At 38.6% G+C, this 8,735-nt stretch overlaps 1 protein-coding gene across 1 annotated transcript in view; it reads right to left on the bottom strand.

Moving 5' to 3' along the window:
* GALNT3 (polypeptide N-acetylgalactosaminyltransferase 3) overlaps positions 1 to 8,735 on the bottom strand; it is a 112,011-nt gene that overhangs the window by 81,836 nt on the left and 21,440 nt on the right. The gene's annotated exons all lie outside the window — the stretch shown is intronic.

Raw genomic sequence — 8,735 nt, forward strand, 5'->3', positions numbered from 1 at the left:
TGTAGCGAAAGAACAAATCTAATCCCCCTTCCATATACTTCATATACTTGAAGACTACCAAGCTGCCTCTTCTAAGTCTTCTCTCCTCCAGGTTAAACATTTCCAATTCCTTTGACCAATCCTTATTTGGTCAGATCTTGAGACCCTTCACCCTTCTGTGAAGCATCTCTGAATTTTCTCCTTCCTCAAATTTCATACCCAGAACTTAAACATAATATTCTAATTGCTACCTTTCCAGGGTTGGGTAAAATTGAACTATAATCTCCCTTTTCCAAGGCACAGTCTTTCTCAGTGTGAATTTAGATAGTATTTATTTTTATGGATGTCATATCACAATGATGACTCAGATTAAACTTATAGTCCACTCAAAAATTTCAATCTTTTTTGGATGAACTGCTGTGTAGTTGTACTTGGTGAAGTTTAATTTTTGAATCCATGTTTGAGTTCACATTTATTCCTATTATATTTCATCTTATTTGATGTAACACCTCAGTGTTCTAGCCTGTCTGAATCTCTTTTAAATCCTGACTCTTACTTTCAGTTTGTTAGCTACTCCTTCCACATTTATATTGTCTATAAATTTGATAAGGATGCCTTCTATGGATCTAAATATTGGTAAAAATGTGAAAGAATAAAAGGATAAACCCAGATCCCTGGATAGCACTCTTGGAGAATTCCTTGGGAATTCTAACTCAATCCTCTGGATACTGTCCAACTTGTTAAGATCTTACCTAAATGTGGCATCTAATCCTGAACACAATGTTCCATATTGGGTGTGTCCAGGGGAGTGCACAGGACCATTACTTTCTTAGTTCTGCTCTCCAAACATCTTTCCTGCAGCCTGAAGTCTCATGAGCTTTCTTGTCTATCATGTTACACTGTTGACTTCAGTGGTCCCTTCATTTCTATGAGAAGCTTTGGCTGTATTGTGAAGGGCAGAGAGCTCTTTCCTCTTGACCAGCCACTACTACTGTGATTAGTAAGAATGTTGATGATAGCATTTATACAACACTGATTATGTACCAGGCACTGTGCTAAGCATTTTACAAATATCTCATTTGAATTTCCTAACAATCTTGATAAAAATAACTGTGATGTTGATAATAATGACAGTTTACATTTATATAGTGCTTACTATGTGCTAGGCACTCTGCTAAGCACTTGAAAATTGTATCTCCTTTGATCTTCACAACCACCTTGGGAGGTAGGTGCTGTCATTATTCCCATTTTACAGACAAGGAAACTGAAGCAAAGAGTGGTTAAGTGACTTACCCAGGGTTGCATAGTGAGCAAGTGTCTGAGGTTGGATTTGAACTCACGTCTTCCTGACTTCAGGTCCAGTGCTCTATCCACTATGGCACCTGGCTAACCTATCAGGATTATTATTTATAAGTAGAGAAATGATAGAGGACTATTCTATATTTGTGCTTGTCCAGCTCTAGTCATCTCCCTTACTACAAGCTCACAAACATTTCTACATCAGGAATTGCTGATGACAAAAGTTAAGTTGGAATTCCACCCCCAACCCCCAACCCCCAGCCGTGGACTGGTAGGCAAGTATCAGCCTGGAGTAAGAGGAAAGGGGTCTGTGTCCCAGTACTATTTCAGTGGGTCACAAAAATGGTTCCAGAGAAATGAATGGGATGAGACTGTACCTTCGATTTCACTGGTACAGAAAATTTCTAAGGAGGAAAATTCACTCCATCAATGCACAGTGGCTGTTGTTCTGCAAGTTAAAAACTTAGTTGTCTCTCTGAGAAGTTAAGTAACTTGACAAGGATCACACTTCTATTTTGTGTCAGAGGCAGGATCTGAACCCAGATCTTCCTGACTCTGAAGCTGGGACTCTATATATTATGTCATGATGCCTCATCTGAGAGAATGGTAATTTCTAGAGACACTGGGAATTTAAAATATATGATTCATTTGTAGCTTTCTGTTTGTTCAATCTGCCTGCTTTACTTTCCAGTCCCTCTCTTTTCTCTTTTAATGCTTTTCATTTCCAGCTTATTCTCTAGCCTGCTGTACTCCACCTCCACACCAGCTGGCTAGCCCCTGTGCCAAATCTCCTCCCTCCCTACTTTTCCCCTTTCCATATCCCTTTTGTGTGTTATTTTCCCTCATTAGAACATAAGCTCCTTGAGATCTGGGACCATCTTGTTTTTGTGTCTCCAGTGCTTACCACAGGGATTGGCACATACTAAGTGCTGAATAAATGCTTCATTTGTATGTCTGTCTAACATTAACTGTGGTCACCTAGTGGGAAAGAAACTGGGAGCTGCTTTGGACTACAGTACAATCAGTTTAATGATGATACCCAGTTCTGTCTTTCCTCAACAATGTCAGTGCCTTGCCAGGTCTGGGTCTCAGACAACTGAGATTCAATAGAATTGGCTGAGATTCAATAGAATCAAATAACCAACAAACATTTATTGAGTAGCTCCTTTATACAAGTTTGTGCTAGGAGACGCAAGAGCTACAAAGGGGTAGAAGGCCTCAAAGGATTGATAAATCAGTTGAAGAAATGAGACATATGCCTAAAAGATAGCAATATGGAACTTCATGCTAAATGAGAGGTACAGAGAGCACAGTATCCGAGATACCAAAAGTCACTTAGGGGGGCCAAAGAAAGCTTCTCAGGAAGTGCAGGGCATGAGCTGGCTGTATAGGGATTCAGATAAGTCAAGAGGAGTAGGGGGAGTAATTTAACAAGTCTCAGCTGTCAGGATGTTCACAAATTATTCTGGGGATAAGCTGAAAGTGCCTTGTAAACCTTTAAATACTATATAAATTTGAATTATTATTAATTGGCTAGAATGAAAGATCTTTTTATAGTAAAGTAAGGAGAGGGGTGTGGGGAGATTATCTAGGGAGCCAGATTGTAGAGTGCTTTGAAACCTAGGCAGTTTGAATCTTACACTGATAATAACAACACACATTTATATAGATCCTTAAATACATTTTCCACAACAAACCTGTGAAGTGGTAGTATAAGTATTATCATCCCCATTTTACAGTTGAGGAAATCGAAGCAGGCTTCAATTTAAATGGCTTGCATATATGGTCTCACAGTTTATTTTAGAACTAATATTTGAACTCAGATCTTTTGACACCAGGTTCCAAGCTCTCCCCTCTATATGGCATACCCTCTGTGTGCTTTTCTGAGAAGGGAAAATGAAGGATATATTTAGATAGAGAAGGAAACTATCTATAGTTTTGTTTTGTTTTTTTTGGAAAGGGTTTTTATGGAAGGGTCCATACTTCTAATTTTATTGGTGGCTTTGGAGGGTCCTGAGGCGCATCAGCAAACCATCTGTAATTTATAGCTTTAAAAGTAATGACTTGTTCATGGTGGCAGGGGCATGGTTTGAACTCAGCTCCTTCTATTTCTAAGGAAGTTCAGTGAATAGAAGGCTGGTCCTAGAGGCAGATAGACCAGAGTTCAAATCCAACCTCAGACATTTATGAGCTGTATGATCCTGGGTAAGTCTCTTAATCTCTGCCTGCCTCAGTTTCTTCAACTGTAAAAAGGAGATCATAATAACATCTACCTTCCAGGACTGTTGTGAGGGTCAAATGAGATAATACTTTTAAGGTGCTTAGCATAGTTCCTGTCACACAGTAGGTGCTTAATAAACATCTGCTTCCTTCCTTCTGACCACTATACCATGCTCCTCTTCATGTATACTACTAATTTTCAAACCAGGGTCTCAGATCGTTCCAGGTAGGTTACAAAGATTTCAGAAGCTTCAGCTCTTTGTTACTATTGCCAACAGTTTCACTACAGATTTTTTCCCTTTAAAATATTTATTATCTTTTATTTTTCATTACCTTAATTTCCCAATATATTTCTACCCCCACATAGAAGGCCTTATAACAATAACAAAAAAAAAAAAAATAGAAAAGATTGAGGGAAATCAGTTAAACATATCAATCAAACTCAAGAATATTTGCAATGTCCCACATTCATGGCTCCTTAGCTCTTTAAAGTGAAGGAGGTCTATTCCCATATCTCTCCTTCACAGCCAAATTTGGTCCTTAATAATTGGCATTCAGTTTTGATTTTCCTATTTATATTTCTATTGTTATTGTCATTGTGTTTGGTTTTTTCTGGTTCCGTTTACTTCACTTTGCATCAGTTAACATAAGTCTTCTCATGGCTCTCTGTACTTTGCATATTCATCATTTCTTTTGGAGTAGTAATATTCCATCACACCCACATACCACAGTTAATTTAGTTATTCCCCAATCAGTCATTTACTTTGTTTCCAGTTCTTTGCCATTATAAAAAGTACAGCTATAAATATTTTTGTATATGTTGGAAATTTCTAATTGTTCTCCTTGTGACATATGACTAGCATTCTTTCCTTTCTACAAAAAGTACTTTGCATATCCTAAAGTGCTATATAAATACTTGCTATTATTTAAGACTATACTTTGCTTTGCCATTGAAGGTGCAATCTTAGATGACTTCTTTGGAAATGATTATCTTTCTCCATCTTCATAAAATATGAACATCATTTTTCTTCTTCTAAGATGTCAACCTTGCCACCATCAGCTCCTTCATAACCTCTAATGTGTATTCTCCTAGTTCATCCTTCATAGGCCAACCTGGAAAATCTCCCTAGAACAGACATTCTATTTTTTCCTCCAAAATTTATTTGTTTTCAATTTTGAACAATCACTTCCATAAGTTTTAAATTTTCTCCCCCTCCCTCTTACCACCCTCCCCAAGATGGCAAGCAACCTTAAATGGACTCTACACATACATTCCTACTGAACATATTTTAACATTAATCATGTTGCATAGAAGAATTAAAATGAATGGGAGAAAGCATGAACAAATGGAACAGACATTCTTAACTTAGGATATATGGGCAATGGACCCTTGAGAGGCTTGTAGACAGATTTCAAGGGGCTTATGAACTTGGATAGGAAAAATGCACTTTTATTTTCATTAACCTTTATTTTCCTTTGTAACAATATGTATTTTATTTAATGCATTTAAAAACTATTCTGAACAAGGGTCCATATACTTCACCAGATGCCAATGGGATCTATGATTCAAAAAGGTTAAGAACTGCTGTAGAAGCACTAAGTGGTACTAACTACAGCCAAACAAAATATGGTAGGTGGTCTATATTTACCAAATCATAACATGTTAGTGCTAGAAGAGGCCTTAGAGACCCTGAGTCATACCCTTCCAGTTTTATAGATAAGGTTATTGAGCCCAGGAGAGGGTATTAGTTATTGTAGAACTGAGATAAAATCTTTCTCATTCCTTTCTGAGAGCAGTTCAGTGCTGGTCTAAAAATGCCTCAAAGATCACCTTTCTCGGCGTCACTATGGCAAACTGTTTTCCAAGAATTGAAAGCTGGAGGTTTTCTGAGCTTTCAAATTGTGTAATTCCTTGCTTACCTTTGTTTGGCAGATGTCTGCTGGCCTTTAGGATATGGGGCCATACTATACCTTTTAAAAAGAGTGTTTTACTGATCTTAAAAACATGCCAATCACTGTTTTCTGCATTTATGCTTTTTATTGAATTTAATTCCTGCATTCTTTGCTTTTTTTGTACTTGGACTCTGGGACAAATTTATCACAATGGGGACAGTTTTATAAAATCTGATATATAAATAAATAATGGACTCAGCCAAAGAGCTTTTTAAATTATGTAGAAGAGAACATTACAATCTGGAAAGCAGAGAGCCAGAAAAACTATTTTTGATCAATCCCTTAATGAAGAATTTATTGATAGTTGGAGAATAAACAACAAACAACCTTGATACTACTGACTATAACTTATATGTATTCACGATTGGGAAAAAATGTTTCCTAACCCACTTCAGTGACAAAGAGGGCATTTCCAGCTACCTGGAGGAGGGTAAAATTTGCCTACTTATTTCACTTATATGTGCCCTTGCAGTTTTATCAATGTGAATACTTAACATGAAATAGGGGTCTGGTGAATGTCCAAACCACCTGAAATGGCATCGTTTCGCATGGAGATGCTGGGAGATGCTCCCATGAGAATCCAGTGAAGCCTGGAGAATGCGTAGACATTCAGCACTGGCCAACTACGGGGTTGGGAGGGGACTTTTCCCACTGGCCATGTAGCCAGAACTGTCATCATCTTGAAAATAGTCTGACTCAGCACCCAGCCTTGGCTTCTGCTGCATTTGAATCTGAAGAAAGAGATGACTCTTGGACCCATATCTCTGAGTGAAATCTCCAACCTGGTCCAGGAACTCAAACTGCAGGGACTGACAGTCCTGGAATCCAGACTAGGTATTGCAGCCTGCGCAGCAGTGAGGCCCTGAGGGTCCGAGGACTCCCGCCCAGGGAAGGCTGGCTTTGGACTTCAACTAGGTGTGACTCACTGTATATACAAACTCTATATACAAACTGAGCCTGATCCCCTTGACCCGTCTCCAAAGGCTAAGGTAGTGTGGGGGAGAGGAGGGGTTTATGTCTCCAATATAGGTCTTGCTATATCCTTTTTATAAAAGCTAATTTGAAGTAAATTGGCAACTAGGTGACTCAGTACATAGAGCCCTTGGCCTAGAATCAGGAGACTCCTCTTCCTGAGTTCAAATCTGTCTTCCGATACTTATTAGCTGTGTCATCCTGAGCAAATAAATCACTTTACCTTAAATCTCAGTTTCCTCATGTGTAACTTGAACTGGAGAAGGAAAAGGCAAACCATTCCAGTATCTTTGCCAAGAAAAGTGCAAATAGCATCAGAAAGAGTTGGACATGACTAAAACAACAAATCAGCAACAAATCTGAAGTTAAGCAAAACTGGGGTAATAGTCAGTGAGACCCTAAAATGGGGAGGGAGAAGTCAGTAGAGGGTCTCAAGCTGGTGACAGAGAAGAGAGACACCTCAAATACCTTAGTGCCTGAGAAACCTGGGGGTAGGAGAGGAAATAACAGGCCTGGCCCTAAGTGAATGGGTCCAGTGCAACCATGTTACATATAACTTAGCTTCATGAATTTCTTTGACTAAAAAACGTCTTTACCTGATGATAAACTTGGCTTAATTTAGTTTGTCTATTATTCTAATTTCAGATAAAGAAATTTTCATAGTGACAACTACTAAATATCACTATGACAAAAAATCCCTTAAATATTTTATTTTACATAATTTCAATTAATATACATACGTATATACATATACACAGGTCACAGTGACTTTTCTTCTCTTACCAGTTTCAAGAAGTAGCCCTGAACAATTTGAATAACCCTGCCTAACTGCCCAAGGGGAATTCCAGTGGTTCAGAGAGACAATTGGAGAGATAATAGATTGCTTCACTAGAATACCTATGTCCGGGAGGACTAATGATTCAGGAGCTAGAGGCCCAGGGGTGGGGAACCTGTGGCCTCCAGGTCACAAGTGGCCCTCTAGGTCCTAAGTGAGGCCCTTTGACTGGAGGACACAGGCTCCCCACTCCTGATAAACAATGGGGAAAATAAGACTCAAACTGGGACCAGTCATGTGAGACAGAATGTAGATCTCTATCCAGGGACAGACATCTGTTTGCAATGCACAAAGGAAGATGGTTTCTTTAGTCAGAGATTCTTAACATTTCTTGTATTTCATGGGTGCTTTTTGCAGTCTCATGAAACCTATGGACTCTTTCTTAGATTTTGCATTTTTTAAATGCACAAAATTCTATTAAAAAGAAACCAATTATATTGGAATATAGTTGTCAAATACTTTTTTAAAAGAAGCTCGTGGACTCCAGGTTGAGAACCCTTGTTAACCCTTGGGATACATTTATTTTGCCAAATTATGCCAAAAACCACCTGATCAGGCCTAAAACTAACTTAAGGGAAAATATTAGAAATCAAGGACTACTCAGTTGTGGGTATTTTTTTTTTTTTTTTGAGCAGTCATGCTTCCTACTAGAGATCTTAGAGGAGATTTGGTAATTAGAGAATGACCACTATTTTCTATAGGCTTAGGAGGACTGCGTTGTGAGAAACTGCTGGAAAAGGATATCCAAAAGGGGCCTTTGATGGCGAGCACTGAACAAGCACAGTTCTTTATAACGGTTATGAAACTGAGAGGGTTTTCCCAAAAGAAGAAGGCAGAATGTAACATCTAGGACATAAGTGAACATGGACATGGAAAGAAAGAGTAAAAATGCCTCCAAGTGGTCCCAGTCACTATAGTGTTCAAGTTGCTGTGATGCTGGATGAATTGGGATTTCTGTCAAAGAAGGAGGAACCCACATCCCTGGTGGTCTTGCCAGGTGTCCTTGGGACATCTAGTTTCCACAAAGCTCATCATCACTACTCCTAATCTATGTGTGAGATATATGTCAGTTCTGTCTTCTATGCAACAGGATAGAATACTGAAAATGCCAAAGGTCATAGATTTTGTAAGGAAGGGTGAATTTATACTCAGGTTCATCTGCTTATTTTCTTATCTCTGATGTCACAAGCAAAGAATGTTGTCTAATGTAAATAAGAATAACAACAGCACAGAAATCAAGAATCAAGCATAGATTTCTGGTAAAGAATAGGAAGAGAGGTAGCAGCTTCCTGTAAGTGAACATTATATATTATAGATTTCCAAGGGGCTCACAGGCGTTTGTTTATTTGTTTTGTTTTGGTTGACTATCTAACTGGAGTCTCTTGGGAGCTGAAGAGAGCTTCAAGAGGCACAGACTAGAGGCTTAGCAGTAGTGACAGGACCATGGTAAAGGAAAATACTAATACAACTTAATGAC

Source organism: Notamacropus eugenii, chromosome 5 (genome assembly GCF_028372415.1).
Source record: "Notamacropus eugenii isolate mMacEug1 chromosome 5, mMacEug1.pri_v2, whole genome shotgun sequence".
Lineage (NCBI taxonomy): Eukaryota > Metazoa > Chordata > Mammalia > Diprotodontia > Macropodidae > Notamacropus > Notamacropus eugenii.